The sequence below is a fragment of the Amborella trichopoda genome, chromosome 13 (assembly GCF_054954075.1).
Source record: "Amborella trichopoda isolate Santa Cruz 75 chromosome 13, AtrichopodaSantaCruz75HAP2 v2.0, whole genome shotgun sequence".
NCBI classification, from domain to species: domain Eukaryota; kingdom Viridiplantae; phylum Streptophyta; class Magnoliopsida; order Amborellales; family Amborellaceae; genus Amborella; species Amborella trichopoda.
The window spans coordinates 34213251-34230413 of NC_142348.1; positions in this window are offsets into that span (position 1 = coordinate 34213251).

The following is a 17163-nucleotide window of genomic DNA, read 5'->3' on the forward strand; positions in this document are numbered from 1 at the left end:
TGTGCCTCAGGGGTTTAATGCTCGACTGAGGTAGAGGCTATGATTCAAGAAGAAGGGCCTATAGTTAATGTTGCCCCTCAGTACCACGAGGCTGATGCCCCCGAGGGCACAAATCATGAAGATGAAGGGGTTGAAATTTTCGTGGCTGAAGTTCTGGCTGCTGAGGGTGCAGGCCAAATGGAAGAAACCATGGCTGGGGCTGAATAGACGATTGGTGAAGGCCCAAGGGAAGAGGCAGCCTCTGAACTTGCCAATGTTGATGTGGCAGTTTAGGAGGGTGAGAGGCATGGGGAACAAGTTTCTTTGGGGGCTGTTGAGACAGAAGTGGAGACCCCCATAAGCGAGGGTCAAGGAAAGGAGGCTGGTATTGAAGAACCCAGGCAGGTTGAGACTGGTACCTCTGAGTCTAAGGGGCAAGAAGCTCTGGACTTTGCCATTGCTCCAGAGGAGCCAATGCTCAGACGACTATCACTTTGACAAGCCCAGTCCTTGAAGCCGAAGCCTCTTCAATAGTCGTAATCCCAGCAGCACCATCCAGACCCATTTTTAGCGGCGTTTCTGATATGATTGCATGCATGCTTTGTGCATGCCTTCAGGGTCTATGAGAGCTACCTTTTAATGAGCTGGGCGAGGCTTTGACCAAGCTTAGGGAATTTGCTGCCGTGACTACTGTGGTTGGGAGTGCACCAGAAGTCCTTTCTCATTTTGATGCAACGCTAAATGAGCTGAAGAGCTGGCGATCAGGAATACTGGATCATGAAGCGAAGACCAGTAGGTTAGCCTCTTTAGAGGAGTCCATCTTGCATCGTCGCGAGGAAATAGATTATTATCGTGAGAAGAAGGCCACAATAACTGGCCCTCAGCAGGATCTGAAGAGGAAGGCGCAAGGCAGCTATAAGAGAATGATCAAAATAAGCGAGGAGATGCGAATATTGAGGGAAGAATTCGCTGGGCTTGAGACAGAGATGATTTAGAGAAGAGCCCAAGAGGCTTCTTTGGTTGCAGATTTATCTGAACTCAATCGCATCATCGAGTTTGAAACCGTGGCAATGGAGGAGAAGACTCAAGCTGTGGCCAAACTGAGGGAACACGTCTAGGACCCCGAGGTATCTTCCGTAGCATACAGAGCAGAGATCAACAAGATAGTTGATCATTTCTGAACATGCCATTTCTGAACATGCCATTTCCTTTTGCCACTACTTGTAAAAGTTTTAAGTGATGAATAAAGTGCTTCTCTTTTTATTTTTCTTTTGATTGAATTTATTGCATGATTGAATTCTCCTCTTACTTTATGGTTAGGTGCCTCGATCTCGCCCTTCGAGTCCCTGGAGGATCGGGCGGCGGTCTTAGGTTTGGGGAGAGACTCGGGGATGTTTGTGAGATCGTTCTCCTGAGAACCTCATTCGAAAATAAGGGCAGATGTTACGAACCGGTGAGAGAGGAATTTAAAGGTAGGTTCGGGACTTACTCGGGATGACTCGCGTGGGCACCCTCTTAGATCACGAAGAAAGCCCCCCAGTAATGAAACTAGTTCGGAGTTGCCTCCCTTGGCTCGTATTCTTCTTATTTTCTGCTTTCTTGCAATCACACACATATATGGTAAAATTTATGGGACAGGTGGGTCAGACCTTACCCTTTTCCTCTTTGATGATCTTACGCAAGCATGCGTATTCAAAAAGAAGAAAGAAAGACAAGAGGAGAGAAGAATTCGATCAAGCGAGAAGATCAGAGCAGTGACTAGGCTGGTGGATAATTGGAGTAATGTGGTAGCGAAACAGGCTCGGTAACTGAGACCGACTCACTACTAGACTCTATTGCCAATATCGACTAATTAAGCACGATGGTCGGTCTGTCGTGGCAGTAAAGCGGGCCAAGCGAACCTTGCCCAACAACATTACGGCTAGTTGACAGGACTGCCATGAGATGCTAACCTCAATCCCTCTTGGTCGAATGAAAGAGTAGCAGAGGAATGATTAAAGAGAAGAAGGGAATGGATGGAAGGAGAGAGGAGAAGGAAGAGAGGAGGGAGAAGAAGGAAGAGGAGATGCAGTTGGCGTTAGACATTGCAGACTGTTTCAGGAGATGGGAGATGCTAGGCTTCGTCGACTGTGTCAGATGAGAAGAGAGGAAGAGAACCAACGGGTGCTAAGGCTCGCCAACTGACAGAAGAAGAAAGGGAAGACCAGGTGGCGTTAGGTCTCGCTGACTGGCAAAAGAGGTAAGAGAAGACCCACCGGCATCGAGTCTCGCCGACTGATAGCAGAAGAAAGAAAAGACCAACCGACGCTAGGTCTCACTGACTGATATAAATAGAGAGAGAAGACCAACCGACGTTAGGACTCATCAATTGATAGAAGTAGAGAGAGAAGACCAATTGGTGCTAGGCCTTGTCGACTAATAAAAGAGGACAGAGAAGACCAATCGGCGCTAGGTCTCGTTGACTAGTAGAAGTAGAGAGAGAAGACCAACCAGCGTTAAGTCTCACTGACTAGTAGAAGAAGAGAGAGAAGACCAACCAGCGCTAGGCCTCACCGATTGATAGAAGAGGAAAGAGAAGACCAACCAGCACTAGGTCTCACCGATTGGTAGAAGAAGAGAGAGAAGACCAACCAATGTTAGGTCTCGCTGACTAGTAGAAGAAGAGAGAGAAGATCAACCGGCGCTAGGTCTCTCCTATTGGTAGAAGAAGACAGAGAAGACCAACTGGTGCTGGTCTCACCAATTGACATAAGGAGATAGAGAGGACGAACCGAGGCTAGGTCTCGCCAGTTGATAGAAGAAGATAGAGAAGACCAATCGGCGCTAGGTCTCGCCAGTTGATAGAAGAAGATAGAGAGGGCCAACTAGCATTAGGTCTCGTCAGTTGATAAAAGAGAGAGAGAGCAGAGATAAAGAGAGAAGAGAGAGAAAGAGGGAAGACAGAGGGAAGACAGAGGGAAGAGAGAGAAGAGAGAAAGAGGGAAGAGAGAAGAGAGAAAGAGGGACGAGAGAGAGAAAAGAGAATAGAGAGAAAGAGAAAAGAGAGAGAAGAGGGACGAGAGAGAAGAGAGAGAAAGTTACCTGCTCGAAAGGTATCGACTCTTTTCTTCTCTCTCCTTTCTCTCTCCAAGACGTACTCACAAGCTCAAGCAAGGAATCAAAATTTTATTGAATCTTCCCAGAATCAACTGATGGCGGAGGGGTTTTGGAGTTTTTTGTTTGCAATGAGGCAGTGCCTGTTAGAATTGTGCCCAAACGTGTGGATTGATCAAAATTAGACCTAATTGCTGAAAATTAAGATTTAATGAAATTAAAAGAAATTCTAAAAATGAGTGCAACAATGTGTGGAATTTCATAACAGTCCCTGCTGCTGCACGAGATCTTGCGTGATCCTCCATGGCTGACCCGAGGGTATTCTGATGCCCATTTAATCGAAAGATTACTACTTTCTTGCAAGGCTCGGCATGGCGATCGTTTCGATACCAACTTCAAGCCATGAATCATGTTTTTGAACCATGATCATAAAACTTGAAATTTGGTTGAATCTTGGAAACTTCGGATAGATAGTGCGGTCGTTCCTTAATGTTTTTCTATGATTTCTTCATCATAGTTCACTGAGCATCCCGTCATGATCGCATGGTAACAAACGAAACATGATTTGGAGCCCGAACGAAGATTTTACAACTTTTGAGTTTTGGCCAAAATTTGGAATCTGACAGTAGGAATTTTAGTCAATTCGTTGGCTTCGTGTGTGAAATCTGACCGTTCATCATGTACGAGGTTCGGACCAATGATAGCCCTGGATCTTACGCACACAATAGAATTGGTTTCACATCGATTCGTTGCGTGAACTTCGTGATTTAGTCTATCGAGCGAGGCATGTCGCTGCTGAATTTTCTGCAACTTCTTCACGTATCGGCAACTTCTCTCTAGATTTTCTACCTGCTCGGACATCGTCTTGAGGCGTACCACTTATTGAATTGTTCATCTTGATGAGACGAATATGCTCACCAAATTTGGGAGCGATACGATTTGAAATGAGTGAGTTACGGGTCCCAAAAATGACTGCCTATGACTGTAAAAACAACCACGTTTAATGGTGTTTTGGTGCAGCGATGCCACATGGGAATAGTGTGCAACCCTCCTATTTCAATGTTTTTCTCATATCTTTGTTTTGGAGTATATGATTAAGCCGAAACTTGGCCCATAGGGGTTTTCAACCGTATCAGATCTAATAGCCATGATCCCACAGTGATTTAAGACACCAAAAATGTAGTTGCAATTGTAGGGTCTGTTTCAGAGTGCTAAAGGCCATTTTTTCGAAAATTGGTCCTTTGTGTTTACTGCCTTAGATATGTCGGAATATCAAAACTTGGTAGGTGGTCTTTTGAAGTCTTAATGAGCCATTATAAGACTATCAAGAATTTTCATTGTTTTTTAGGCTTTATTGACCTGCTTCCTACCAGGGACCAAGGTGATGAAAAATACGTTCAAACACTCTACTGTACCTCGTGATTTGTTTTTAACGCCTCTCAATATGTTAATAACCTAGGCCTTGTTTAGCCCCATGACGGGCTGTCGTGGCTTGTATAGCTTCGAAATGGGGAGTCATTGCTTTTTCTCCTCTTAAGGTTTGATTAGACAAGGGCTCATAGTTCATTTTCCTCATCATTTGGTGAGCCTACTCACTATAGATAGTCCAGTCATGAGGGGCTTTGGCCTCTTTTAGTGGTGCATTCACTTCAAACCTATCATAGCTTTTGGTCTCAAGCACGAACTCCTTGAGATGTTTTGAAGCAATACGCATAACTTCCAATTGGCTCTGAAGATTACGAACGTCACTTCTTAAGTTTGCTAGGTGATCCTGCTGTTGAGGTGAAGAAGATTGTCCTTTCTCAAACTGCTCTCCTCCTGCCATACCAAGGAATAGTAGAACTTGTTGTTGATCACTGGTACGAGGAGCATCCTCTATGTTTATAACGACCGGATTTGAAGAATCTTTCGCGTCGATTGGGCCCCATTTCTACTTTCACGAGTGCAATAGGTGATCTTTGAAGCTGGGAACTCTATCCCCATGACTTACTCAATCTCAAGAATGACCTCTGGTTCATCTTCTGGCCAAGGTGGCCCAGAAGTGGGGGCAGAGGGTGAGGACTCCTCTTCAAGTGAAGATGGAGTTTCTTCAGAGATGGTTGTAGGGATGTTATAATGAATAAGGGTTAAAGGAAGAATTCTACCTTGCCTTTCTTCCTCTTTGAACATGTTCACCATTGTTTTGCCAACATCCTCAACGTCTTCATGAGGCGAAGATATTGTCTTCATTGTAGACTTGTGACCTCCATCATTCAGTTTTTGAGGCGACAACAGATCTGTGAAGTAATATTTAGCATCAGCATAGTGAGTTTCGACTACAAGGAACTGTCTCTTATCAACATAGACCGTATGCTGTCTCCCATCTCGACTATAGTTGAAGCACTAATGCAATGTCTATGGAACCACTCCTTGGTTATGGAGCCATGACCGACTAAGGAGAATGTTGTAGGAAGTGTCGGTGTCGATTACATGGAACTGAGCACAATCATTCAGCTCATCGATCTTAAAACAAAGACGAACCGTGCCAGCTGGCTTCTCTCCTGACTTGTTGAACCCTTGAACTGTGACGTGGGTTGGAGTAAGATCTTCGGACCTTAACCCTAATCAAGTAAGGATCCTCCTTGGAATAAGGTTGATTGTCGACCCTCCATCTAACATAATTCAGTTGATGGGGCATGCATGTAATTTGTCAGTGACAAAGAGAGGGTGATTATGAAACTTTTCTCCCAGCTACAGATCATCTTCTGAAAAGGTGATTGGCATACATCCTTCTAAAATCGCCGGGTCCACCTCAATAGGTTCTACTTCAGTTTCGTACACCTCTGAGTTAGAGAGAGCCTGAACCAAAGCCATCAGGTAATCCTTCGAGAGCATGAGGGCATCGTAGATACTGAGGAGAGTTGGAAGCTTCCGTAGATGCCCTATCACATAATATTTCACCTTTTCTTGATCAAGGCCTTGTGCTTCTAGTCCTGCCATAGGTTTGGGTGGTATGTTGGGTTGAAGAGCATTTTTGGGTAGAAGAGGTTTATTTTGGCCTACTGGCTAACTCGATTGCACAGCCGGCTTGGTTCGGGTGATGGAGGTTTGAGGTTTTGGAAGTGGTTGAGTATATGGGATCAGAGGTGTCCCAAGGAATTGGATAATAGGTAGATTGTTTGAGGTATTGGGATTGGGAAGGAGCCCAGGGAGCTGTAAGATAGACAGATTAGTCTTTGGATTAGGGGCAGTGGTGGACAAGGAAACTTCAAGGTGCCCAACTTTTGTGGTGGAGGTTGCAACGCCCCCCTCGATCTAAGATTTATCTGCCTCGTGATGGGTGATGCTCCTGAGATTTGCACCATGTGGGAAGGTTCCTGAGAGTAGAAGCTTTGCCCTCTTGATTCTCTCGGTCTCTGCTCAAAGTCAGGCTCAGGGGGCAACTGGGGTTCCTTTGGCTTCGACTTTTTGTGCTTCTTTGAAGAAGGTGGCTTTGCCTTGGCTTTAGCTATCAGGGCATCAATAACTGTTAAGAATCCTGCTGCTTGTGCCAGGGTCTTTCTCAATCGTTTTCGTTGCGTTCTGCTTATGTTGATCCCTTCGAATTCTCTATCGAGAGCCTCGGAGTCCGAAAATTTCAAGGTTATACCTGCAAGAGACATAGGAGAAGAAAGATGAGAAGCAGAAGAAGATGAAGGAGAAGGGTTAGAAAGTGGGGGACTTTTAAGGTCATTCCCCTCATCATACCACTCTAGGCGGCTTTTACATCATCACCAGGGTCGGACAAGTGCAAGGCATCTTTTAGGTCTTTCCCTTGCTTAGACCGTTGGGGAGTGCTTTTAATGTTGTCACCCTGAGAAATTCCTGCTCAACTAGCTGTTGAGCAGTCTTGTTTCTCTGGCACGCAGCCCTTAGTGCCCATTTCCTTTTGGTTTTCTGAGGTGGTGCTTGATTCGTCTCACTAGGGTTGTGAACATCCCTAGCTTGGCAGACTGATTCTCGTCTTAAGGACTTGAGTTTGCTTTGCCCGTGATGGACTATCCATGAATGAGAAGTCTAGGGTTCGGTAGAGTCTAAACCATTATTAGGAGAGTCTTGTGTTGGGAGGTCCTCTTCTTGCACTGATGGAGTAGTGGCTTGGGGGTCACTTACTGGGACGTTGTAAAACTCCTGACATTCCCTCATTTTCTTTACGAATATATCGTGGAAACTGGTGCATTCCCATAGGTAGTGACCCCTTATTTGGTGGTACAGGCACCAACGGTCCTCAATCCCCTGAGCAAGGCGTTGAGGCTGCCTTGCGGGTTTTGGTGTGATTAGGCCTTCTTGAAGCATTATAACAAAGAAGGCATAAAGGATAGCAGGAGCTACATCTTCTTCTTGGAAGGTTATTGCATGGGAGACTTCTGCTTCCCCGAAGGCCTTCTTTAAGTCTTCGAGCTTTATTTGATCCTTCTGGATTAAGACCTCAATAATATCTTTTAGCATGTAGCAGTCATCTGTGGGATGATTGATCCTTCTATGATAAGCACAATAATTTGCCTGAGTGTCAAGGCCAGCTTGCTTAGGGAACTAGGCTTCTGGAAGCTGAATCATATTTTGTTCCAATAATAACTAGAACAGTGCATGGACCCATTCATTCTCGAAGGGGTAGACCTTGTTCCTATGCCTGGTGAAATAATCACCCCGATCAAGGTTGGCCGGCGGGGGTACTCGGTTGTACGGTTGTTGTTGCTTGCTTGCCGGAGGAGCTGTCTTCACCGTGCTCACCCCTTTGAAGAGGTCCAAAGTTTGGGAGGGAGCCTTCTTCGGATCATTAACAGTGACAGCTGCACTGATTACTCCTTTTTATTGGATGCCTCGTGTGTTGTTTCGAGAGCTACCATTGCCCCGGTTGTTCCCAGAGCTTGCAGGCTGTTGTCGTGACCCACCTTTGTGGCGTGATAGACTTTCTATGCGGACTGATTTAAAGATCAGCTTTGACTTGGAAATCGGATTAGAAGCCTCGACGTGTAGAGCAATTTTAGGTCACATGTTCTGCACACAAGTTTGGACTGCTTCCTTCTCGGGGTATAGGATTAGGATGGCAAGCAGCCAAAATTTTTCATCTCGATATGAATTGGTCCACGGGCTCATCGGGGTCTTGAGTTAGGGTGAGAAGCTCAATAGTTTGGACCTCTCTCTCGACCTCGTAGAAAAGTTGATAGAACAATTTCTCCATTTCCTCCCATGTATGTACTGAGTTTGGAGGGAGTTGAGCATACCACAGAAAAGCTGGGTCGTCAAGGGTTTCAACAAATTGGCGGAGAAGAAGTCTCCCTTCAGCCACTGTTTCTCGACATGCTGCCTGAAAGTGGGCAATATGCTGATTCGGGGACATGGTCCCGTTTAATAGGGGAAACTTCCCTTTCTTGTAATCTGAGGGAAACAACACCTGGTCAATATATGAAGGGTATGGCCTTTGATAAGGCATTGCACCCTGTATCCCTGGAATTTGATTGTACTTTAAGCTATGGGTCACCATAGCATCGATGTCTGCCTCTGAGACGGGGTGAGGGACATAATCGATGTCTCCTCGAAGAAGGAGGAGCAGGCAAAGGCATGGTTGACTCATGAGGATGCATGAGTCGAGGGAGAGGGGCCGTCTGAAATGGCAATGCTTGTGCGCCCCTTGAAGAAGGATCACGGGTGACCCGGGGGTTAGCTCGAGCTTGAGCAAGTGGTATAGCATATGGAGGCTGAGAACTGCGAGCAGGTGTCTATAAGAGAACATGTGAAGACCTGCTCCTTACAGGGTGCGCTTGTGTGTGCTAAATAGGAGGACGAGGAGGTCGTATCCTGTGTACTCGAGTTGGCTCAGTGACAGCGTTGCGTCGAGCAGTGAGATGCATGTGAACAGTGTGTGCCAGACCTAGCCTTGAGAGGTCTGATCCTAGATGCTGACTTGAGGTAGCACAAGGGTGCCCCAAGGTGTGGCACGAGTGAGTGACCCACGAGCCTTGTGGTGTGCGCAAGGGGTGGAGGGCGCAGGGTCTCTGTCTCTATATGTTGAGCCTCTAGGGATGGAGACTCGTTGTGGTGCAAGAATGTGGGGCCTAGCCTTGCGACGACCCACAGACGCAATGGTAAATTGCTTGCCTTTTGCAGTGAGGCACTGGGCATCCTTCCGGCGTACCTCGACAGTATGATTGACAAGTGACTTGCCAGTGGTAGGGCGGATGTTGTGAGCGGCAACAGATGTGCTGCTGATGTAAGGCGCCTTGGTGGAGGTTCCACCAGAGCGAGGAGATGGGGAGTTAGGGACCTTTAGGTCCCTCCTCATGCCAATCCAAGTTAAGACCTGGGAGCTAGACTTGGGGTCTTTGCTCAAAAGAAGGGTTGGAAATGAAGTTAGAGGAAGTTGTTCCTTGGGGACACTCGCGAACGCGGGGATGAGAAAATCTCTTATCAATATGAATCGGTTACATAACCCAGCAGCCATAAGTGATGTGTGAATAAAAAAAATAAAAAGGAGAAACTAGACAAACAAGTAAGATCCGACAATGGGGTAGTAAGTCCCCAGTGGAGTCGCCAAGCTGGTCAGGTACCTCGATCTCGCGCTCTGGATCTAGATGATCGAGCGGCACGCATCTCGGGTTTCAGAGGAGACCCGAGACTTTTGATATCACTCTCTCGGGAACTTCATTCGAGAACGAGGGTAGGTATTACTAACCGATGAGAGAGAAATTTAAGGTGGATTCGAGACTTACTCGGGTTAGCTCGCATGGGCACCCTCTTAGATCACGAAGAAGCCCCCCAGTAATAAAACTTGTTCGAAATCTCCTCATTAGCTTGTATTATCCCGTTTTCTGCAATCACGAATATATTGCAAAGGTCATAAGACAGGTGGGTCAGTGGACCTCACCTGGCCTTTTGAGTGAACGTACATAGGCATGTACATTCCAAAGAAAAAGGAAAGAATGATAGAAGAAAGATGGGGGGAAAGAAGAATTTGACCAAATGGGGAGATCAACACAGTGACTAGGATAGTGGGTAATTGGCCTGACATGGTAGTAAAACGGGCTCATAACTCAAACTGGCTCAACAGGATTACTACTAGACGTCAATACCGATACTGATTAGCTAGACACGATGGTTAGTTTGTCGTGGCGAAAGCGGGCGCAGTAATTCTAACACAACAACATTACTACTAGACTATAGGACTACCATAGGGGACTAATCTCAACCCTTCTTAATCAAACGAAAGGATAACAGAAAGAATGAAAATAATAAAGAGAGAGTAAGAAGTAAGAGAATAAGAAAGAGAAGAGAAAGAAAGAGAGGAAGATAAAGAATGAAAGAGAAGAGTGTGAGAGAAGAGAGATGGAAGGAGAAAAGAGGGTGAAAGACACAGTCGACGGTAGGCATCATCGGCTGTGTTGGAAGAGGAAGAGAAGGAAGACACAGTCGGCGCTAGGCATTGCCGGCTGGGTTGGAAAGAGAAGAGAGAGAAGATGCAGTCGGTGCTAGGCTTCGTCGGCTGGGTTGGAACGAGAAGAGAGAAAAAGGACACAGTCAGTGTTAGGCTTCATCGGCTGTGTTTAAGAAAAGAGGAGAGAAAAGATATAGTCGGTGCTGGGCATCGTCGGCTGAGTTGGAAAGAGAAGAGAGAAAAAGGACACAGTCGACACTAAGCATCATCGGCTGTGTTTAAGAAAAGAGGAAAGAGAAGACACAGTCGGTGCTGAGCATCGCCGGTTGTGCTAGTCAGAGAAGAGAGAGAAGATGCAGTCGTTATTAGGTTTTATCGACTGTGTTAGACAGAGAAGATGCAATTGGCGTTAGGCTTCACTGACTGTATTAGACAGAGAAGAGAGAGGATGCAGTCGGTGCTAGGCTTCACCGACTGTGTTAGACGAGAAGAGAGAGAAGATGCAGTCGGCACTAGGCTTCACTGACTGTGTTAGACAAAGAGTAGAAAGAGAGATAGAGATGAGAAGAAGAGAGAGATATAAAGATGAGAAGAAGGGAGAGAAAGAGAGATAGAGATGAGAAGAAGAGAGAGAAAGAGAGATAGGGATGAGAAGGAGAAAGAGAAAGAGAAAGAGAGATATAGACGAAGAAAGAGAAAGAGAGGAGGAGAGATATAGATGAGGAGAGAGAAAGAGAGGAGAGAGAAAGAGAGGAGAGATAGAGATGAGAAGAGAGAAAGAGAGGAGGAGAGAGAGGGAAGGAGCGAGAAAGTTACCTTGCTGGAGGATACCGGCCCTTTTCTTCTCTCTCCTCTCTCTCTCCAAAACGCACCCATGAGTTCAAGAAGAAATTGAAATTTTATTGATCGTTGTGTGAAATGAACCTCAGGTCCTTTACAATTTGGCTTTGCATGCTTATATAGAATTGGGCTAAAACATGGGTGTACGCCCAAAAACTACCTAGAATTAAAGATAATTACAATTTAATTGAATTAAAATAAATTCTAAAAATGAGTGCAAAAGGACTGTTTTGCCCCTAATTCCATAACAGTTATTGCTGCTGCTCGAGAACGTGCGTGATCTTTCATGATTTGATCCAGGGTTGTTTTGATGCTCGTATGATACCAACTTTGAGCCATGAATCTTGTTTTTAAGCCATGATCGTGAAACTTGAAAACTTCGGATCGATTGTGTGCTCGTTCCTTGATGTTTCTTTATGGTTTCTTTGCTGAATCACACTGAGAATGCCGTCACGATCACTTTATAACAAGCGCTACTCGATTTCGTGTCCGGACGAAGATATGGTCATCTTGAATTTTTTGCCGGAATCTTGAAATCCAATGGTCGGAATTTACAGCAGCTTTGACATCACCATGTGTGAAATCCAACCGTTCATCGTACACGAGGTTCGGACCATAGATAACCACCGACCGCACACACATAATGCAATTACTTTTGTGTCGATCGGGTATACAAGTGTCGTGATTTGCTCACCGAAGTGGGGCGTGCTGAATTTTCTGTAACTTTCTTCACTGATCAACAACTTCTCTCTAGTTTTTCTCAGGCATCGTCTTGAGGCGTACCACATATGGACTCGCTCGTCTTGATGTGACGAACATATTCACCAAATTTGAGCATGATTCCACTCAGATTGAGTGAAATATAGGCCCCAAAATTCACTGCCCGTGACTATCAAAACAGCCACCTTTAATGGTGTCCACACGGGAATAGTGTGCAGCCTACCCCTTTTTAGTATTTTACCCATACCTTTATCCTGGAGTACCTGATTAAGTCGAAACTTGACCCATATTGGTTTTCGACCGTGTCGGATCCAACGGGGGTGGTCCCACAGTTGTTTGACGCACCAAAAAGATAGTTTTAGTTACGAGGGTGCTAGAGGTTGATTTTGCCGAAATTATTTCTTTGTTTTCACTGCCTTAAATATGTCTGATAGTGATAAAACTTGGCAGGTGGCCTTTTGGAGTGCTTATGAAGATCTTAACTAGTTCTAGGCCAATTATGAGACTGTCAAAATTTTCACTCATTTTGTAGCCATTATTGACCTGCTTCCTCTTTATTCCGCATCAGGGTCAAGGTACTGAAAAATACGTTCAAACAAGTAGAAGTGTCAATTATATCTAAATATCGATGGTTGCGCTTGGATTTACAACCTCTCAGGCTCCCTCGGGGTCCCAGGCTCAATGAACCCCCTCTCAGACAACTGCTCGACCTGCGTGCACATGTGCGCTCATGTGCCATGTGCAGATAGGTTTTCTAACAGCGACATGATTTTAAAGTGATATAGAGCTGGACTCAAACACCTCCCTCACAACGATTGAGTTCGTAGGACGCATCCGGTCCATAGCCCTCTTAGATCAATTGCGAAAGCCCTCCGATTATCCTGCAACACGGTTTGAATTCGGCTTTTTCAAAAAATCAATATCTCACTTGGACTCTCACTAAAAGACTACTGGTATAATTCGCTTATGGTAACCTCCTCTTAATGCATGTAGTGGTTCTAATCTTAAAGGCTAGAGTGATAGAGAAGAAGGAAAGATAGATAAGACATGGAAGAATAAGAGTGAATTGATGAGCGCTTAGTTTAGAGATGAGAAGAAGAAGAACTCGAGAATCGGGCAGCCTCCTGACGTAACGTCTTCTAAGAGGTATTACCCAGAGACAAGGGAAAGCACCAGGCTCGAAGCCTCGATATCCAGAGGGTTTGGAAAGTGGAGTCACGAGACTTAGCCCGTGACTATATCAGTAACCTAAATAGCCTCCTAAAGGTGATCCAGGAAGAAAAGAGAAGGGAATGAAATAGAGTGAAAGAGATATAAATCTCTCACAGCTCGAACACTATGTAACCTAGTGGTTAGAATAGTTCAAGGGTTAAAACTCTAAGAAAACTGTCACAGGAGAAACCTAGCCCAAGTGATTGAACGCAAGATAATACAAGTCTCTTACAACCCAAAAAACTATGTGAACTAATGATTAGAGCATCATCCTAAGAGTTAGGACCTTAAGAAGCTATCTCAGGAGGACCTTGGCTCAAATGATCAAGGGTGAGAGAAGAGATAAATGATGAGGTAATGAAATGACAGTGAGTCAATGAGAGGTGAGAATAGATAAAGATGGATGAGTGAGGGATGGGAGTTAGAGATAGTGGAGAAAGAGAGTGAGAGAAGAGAACTAGAGCAATGAATAGAGAAGGTGGACCCGCTGGTCCGGGTGTCTGGGGGGATTGGTAGAGGTGATGAAAGAGAGAGGGATAATGAGAGAGGACGGACCCACCTATGGCATGGGTCCATGGCTAGGGGGAAGAGTGAGCGAGAGAGGGCAGGACAGTAGGGAGGGAGGGACGAACCCGCTTATGGTGCAGGTGCGTGACTTGATCTATGAGAGAGAGAGAGCGAGAGAGTAAAAGAGAGGGAGAGATGACAGACCTACTTATGGTGTGAGTTCATGACTTAGGCGAGGGAGAGAAAGAGAGTAAGAGAAAGAGAGGGAAAGGGAGATGGACCCGCCCTAGGTGCAGGTCTATGGTTAGAAGAGAGAGGGAGAGAGAGTATGAGCAAAGAGAGAAAGAGAGAAAAACGAGAGAAAGGGAGGGTGGGAGCTCAAACCCGACCTTGGTCCAAGTAGAGAAGCTTGGACGCATCCTGGGTTCGAGTTGAGAGAGAGAGAGAGGAAATGGAGAGAGAGAGAAACAAGGACAGAAAGAGAGTGCAAAGAGAGAGAAATAGAGGGTGGGAGCTCAGACCCACCCTAAGTCCAAGTGGAGAGAGAGCGAGCAAAAGGGAGAAAGGGAGAGAAAAAATAAAGAGAGAAATGAAGAGAGTGAGAGCTCGGACCCACCTCAGGTCCGAGTGCAGAGAGCGAGAGCAAAGAGAGAGAACGAGAGGGTGGGAGCTCGGACCCGCTCTAGTGTGAGTGGAGAAAGAGAAAGAGATAGAGAAGAGGAAAGAGAGTGGACCTGGATAGACTCTAGCCTAGGTGCACCTTCAAGGATCCCTTTGCATGCACCTTAGAGAGAGGACTTGGTCTTTGCAGGCTAAGACTACGGTCTAAGCACTTTTCATGAAATGACAAAACCATCCCTTTTTGAGGGGCCTTTTGCCATTGTTAGGCCTCGAGAGCTTTTTCGGCTGTTTCCGGTGGTAATTCGAGCGATCAAACATCGTAGAATCATTGTTTGCATTATTAGGAACATTTTGATGCCCATTGATCGTCTTGAAACGCATTTTTAAGGAAGAACAAAAAATCCGGTCAAGTCCATAAACTTTTGATTCTTCGACCACCGATATTATATGATCCACGGTGTTTCGAGACTTCATTTTCATCACAAATTGCAGAGGATACTATCACGATCATTTTGTGATAAATTTCGTCTATTTCCATCTCCATTTGCGCATGTTCCAAATTTGAAAGGTCACCGAAAAACGGGATTATGGGGATCGAAAAATGTGCCTTCTTTAACGTCAAAATTAGGTATCATCCGGCTTCCGATCACGCTAAAAAATTATATCAAACTGAAGCCCTTCGAAGCACGATCGCAACAAATGCATACTTGCGACAATCTGACATCAAGATCTCAATCTATAGGCTCTCAAAGAATGACATGTTTCTCTTTTTAAAATCTGAATTTTCAACTTTTGAGCCCATCTTCTCTTTGAGAATTCTCTCGTTTCGGGCCACGACATGATGCATGCCATATGTCAAAACGTGTGTATCGACGAGATCTAGCTCATGTCCGAATTTGAGTGTAATTGGACTCGAGCAATTTATGAGTATTTGAAATTCATCCCAAAATACGAAAACACAGTTTTTATAAATGGAAACTGGTTCACTAAGGCTCCACTTCAATAGTGTAAACCCATCATTTTTTTGGTAAGTTAGGCCCAAAATGATCCCGGAGGGTTCAATTGAGCCGAAATTTGGTATCTTAGGGTTTTTCAACATTCCAAATCCAATAGAAGTGGTCTGATACTCTTTTGAGACCTAAAAAATAGGGTTGTAGTTGTATAGTCTATTTTCAGTTTGATTGAAACTGGATTTGAAAACTGAGTTTCATCCTGATTGGCTCAAAACTTGTTTGAACGCAACGAAACTTTACGGGTGTCCTTATTGCCTTCAAATCTACCCTCTCATGCAATTTGAGGTCATTCTGATGCTTCCTTTGAGGTTACTCAATATCTGGTGACGTTTTTGGCACAGGCAAGACCAGGTTACTACCGGCTATCTCCTTATGTGTCCTAAAGATACAAGTACATCAAAAATGATGTATAACAATTGACACTACTGAAACACATGTGTGGAGTATGTGCACTATGCTAGTATATATAATTTGATTTTTTTTATACAACTATTGATATTGTAATGGTAGAAGGAGTGCTTTCAAATTTGCTTAGGGCTTCATCGTTTTGATGACAAAAATGAAAAAATTTGGTGCTTTGGCCATTTCGAGGGAGGACTTCAGATTTTTTTAATTTAATATAAAATAAATTAAATATTTATATAAAAAGATATAAAACTAATGAAAAAGTAAAAATAAAAATTTCAAATTTTCTTTTTATGTAGATATTTATTTGCTCAGCGGAATAGGCTGAAGCTTAGGCCAAATATGTCCGAAGCAGACTCGAATTTGACCGAAGCAACTCGAAGCAGCCCAAATCTGATTGAAGACAACAATATTTTATAAAGGAAAATTGTTTCATGCGTCAGGGACGACATTTCTACATTTGCGGTCGATGAGGTATAAGCATCCATCAAATAGGTCGTCCATCTAAATGCAATTGAAACTAAAGGTCCAAATAGTTTTTTAATAGAATCATTATTTTTTATTTTTAAAATGTATTTATTTTACATGTCCTTAAAAATTAGGTCAAAAAATCCATCACAAAAATAGAATTTTAAGCGGTGAATTATTTCTACATGAACTCATAGAAATTGTGTTTATATATAAATTAATATAAATTAAAATTAAAAATTAAAAATAAAGAAAATACTTTTGCATAAATATTTATTTGATTGGGTTGAAAACGCCAAATCTTTGGCTAAATCTGTCCAAAGCAAACCCGAATCTTACGAAAGTTACTCAAAATGGACTTATGCAGACCGAAGGGGCCGCACCGGGCTTCGCTTCGGTCTAGACCTAAAATCTAAGGCTTTGGCCATTTTTGCCAAAGCAAAGCGAATTTGACACCACTAAGTAGAACTATCAATTATATCTAAATATGACACATTTTGAAAAGGGATCGTATACTATGAGGCCATTTATCTTTAGTACAAAGAGGTCGCAATTAATCCTAACCATTAGATGTTCAATTGGATGGCTTGGTATATGTCACGAAATTCAAGGAAATTTTTGTTGGGCTTTGAGTTTAGTCATAAGTACATTTACAAGTATTTGATTTGCAATTTGATGGACAAGAATGGTGTGACCTCTTTGTCTACTTTTCTTTTTAAAACACGACATAATAATATTTAGAGGCCGTTTGGATACTTGAAAATCTACTACAGGGAAACATATTACAAGGAAATATGAGATTTATCATGTATCTAGGGAAACATATTACAATGAAATATGAGATTTATCATGTTTGGGTACACTTCAACAATATGAAAATGGAAATAAATTTTACAAAGATTTCGCCATAAAATC